The 2,918-nt window shown below is 33.5% G+C and overlaps 1 long non-coding RNA gene across 1 annotated transcript; it reads right to left on the bottom strand.

Annotated features, from left to right (window-relative positions):
- Positions 1-404: 404 nt before the first annotated feature.
- LOC111397678 lies at positions 405-2,211 on the bottom strand. Its single transcript, XR_002703307.1, has 3 exons — positions 2,002-2,211; positions 834-1,861; positions 405-483 (listed from the first exon to the last, which is right to left on the bottom strand). It is a non-coding gene; the product is annotated as an uncharacterized LOC111397678 (long non-coding RNA).
- Positions 2,212-2,918: the final 707 nt, after the last annotated feature.

Genomic DNA, 2,918 nt, shown 5'->3' with positions numbered 1-2,918 from the left:
TACAATGGGGTACGAACAATACAAGTAAATGAAAATCACTTTTGCAGGCAAATCAGGATTGGACTTAATGAACTCATTTCTGTAGGCATTCATCATAAAATCCATAGTAACAAAACAACGGCATATTTAGAATACTAAAACTACAAAGTATCCAGATGACTTTGTGGAACAAGGGGTTAAACGAAATCGAAGTAAATTACTCAGCTTCAACTAATATCTGATACTTGAAAATACTCAAGCATCCACAGTGGAAGAACCACAGCTTCTTCTAAAATTCTTTTTGCTTTGCTCAACCTAACTACATCATCCTATCTAACACCAGGATTGGTCTCCAAGACATCCCTTTGAAGCATAGCAACCAAGTCTCCATTGGGCCGTTCATATTGCACCTTCTTCGACTTTCCCTACCTAAATTCATAAAAGAATAGACTTTGTTTCACTCCCTTTTTCATTCCAATTACTATTCCAGAATATGCTAATTCCCTGCACCATTAAGAATAAATATTTTTAAAAATAAATATTTTCAGCAATTAACTCTTGAAAATTGAATTTGTTCTTCATCTATGTCATTTAAAATCAAGTTTATTTTCTCCTCAGTAACACCATTAACAACATGATGCAGAGACTACGTAGTTTACAAAACTGCTAGATAGTTTCATGAAATGCCTCATAAATTCACTAATAGGACAAGTAAACTGCAATTTTTAGAAACCATGTGCCCCATAGTTTGCTCAAGTAGGCTCAACAACGAGATTACGTGACAATATAAAGGGAACAAAAATGACTTGCGTCAAGACACAAGAAGGTTATAAATAGAAACCATAGGGGCTTACCTTGGGCGAAGCCATTTCATAAAAGTAGTAGAGTGGCAAGTAGGCAAAGAAGAGTCAAGTAGCCTCACTACCAAAGCAGTATCAAGTGTGCTCTGGCATTGAATATGAAAGAAGTTAATTAGTCAAAACAATAGGAACAAAAATGCATCCATGTAAAAGATATAATCTGAAAGTTATAAAATCAAGAGTAGCACCACATACTAAAAGCTCACCAAGAGTTCCAAAAGAAAAATGAAAAAGGACATTTTGACCATAGATCCCACCATTACAATCAAACTTATTTGGCATGAACATAAGACATGGGTTGCCATTTCATAAAGTGATATAATAAGTATTTTGTCTCCACGAATTAGAGGAAAAAGGCCAATACACTAATTTCCATAAGTTTAATACTAAACAAAGTCAAAGATGATATTCAGAATTAAAACTTGAAACGGAATAAAATTGGAAACCAGAATTGAATTTGATGACTAATAAATCCAAACAGCATTCCAGATTCGACTGAAATGTAACAGGCACTCCTTTAAATGTGTTAGAAGATCCCAAATACCCATGTTTTGATCATCGCATAACTTGATTCACTTAATACGCTATGAGTCTACACTAATTTCAGCTAGCAAATTATGGATCCTAATTCTCCTTTTAACTTCATATTGAATAGATCAACCATATAAAAATTCAACATTAATCTAAATAGTGCACAAAATTGAGGTTTAATGCCTTATCAAACCAGAAATCAAAAGGAATTTTCACTTCAGGTATTGTTGCACATTTCGAGCCATCACTTGATACAACACTACACCTTAAGCTACAAATGAAATAAATAACCCAGTCAATCTCAATTACGTAACTCAAAAACCTTTGCTCGACAAATATTCAATGTCACCACCTGACAAACCGAATCACAAGAAACCTTGATTGAGGAACAATGATCCCGTGGAGACACCAAAAGAGTCTAAAATTGAACCCTTGAACTTCAGTAGAGCAGATCCTCCCGTATCAGAACCCCAAACTGTGTGTTGTTGAACCTAAAACAATACCGAAATGAAAATTAATAGCTTCAACAGCTTGTGCAAACGGAATAAAAAAACTTACCAAAGATCCTCGCTTCCCTTCAAAAAAGAAGCAATGAACGAGATCCCAAAACCAAAAGAAAATAGAAACTTACCTGACATAGACTTTGCTGCTGTGGTTACGGCAAATGGGAATTCTAATGGAACGAAAGGGAGCTCCGGCCTTTTCTACGAAGGGGATGGAAGGAATTAAATCAGGATTATCTCGACTCCGACAAGCCCTCACTACGCTGTAAAACCTATCTCCATGTAGGAAAAGGATAAGGGAAAGGAAGGAGGTTAAAAGGCTGAATCGTGTGGGAGAAGTGGACCATTAAAGCACTTGTTGAAGAGATATTTTGTGCATTGAAAGAAACTGGTTAGTGAACAGTAATTATCTAGTTAAAGTGTGAAAAGGAAGGCAGAAAAATGAACAATAAAAAGTTCATTGCCTCTGTTTATTAAGTGCATATTTACATGTATTTAATTTTTTAAATTAAATATTAATAAAAAATGTACTACAAATAAAAGTAAAAAAAAAAAAAAAGTGGATAAACTTCCGTGCACGGAGGTTTGGTAAATTTTTGACTCTTTTTTTTTAAAAGGTTTTTTTTTTTTTTTTTTTTTTTTTGTAAACTTATGTTTTTGTGTTCATTTTCAGGCAACTTACGGTATATCAAACGAAATCGAAATATTACATTCTTAATATCATTTTGAAGTATTCGCGGCATAGTATTGCACGTCGTTAACGGTGCATGAAACGGCTAATCGTAGCAAATATTACGAGATGTCAAAATCGTCATTTTCAAACTATATTTCGAAATTTTCGATAATAAGTTAATTTTAAAAATTCATTGACGATTGTACGATAGTCGAATCGATAAATGTTTTACATTCTCTCGAAACTCATTTCAAGAACTATATCATGACACATCGAATGATCTAAATGAATATCGAAAATAGTTAAACGGACCTTAAACGTATGTGCTAAAAAATGCGTATAAGTCGTTTTTCTTAAAAAAAATTAATTATT

Source organism: Olea europaea, chromosome 7 (genome assembly GCF_002742605.1).
Source record: "Olea europaea var. sylvestris chromosome 7, O_europaea_v1, whole genome shotgun sequence".
NCBI lineage: Eukaryota > Viridiplantae > Streptophyta > Magnoliopsida > Lamiales > Oleaceae > Olea > Olea europaea.
Note: the sequence above shows the minus strand (reverse complement) of the source record. Positions and strands in the feature narration are given on the sequence as shown.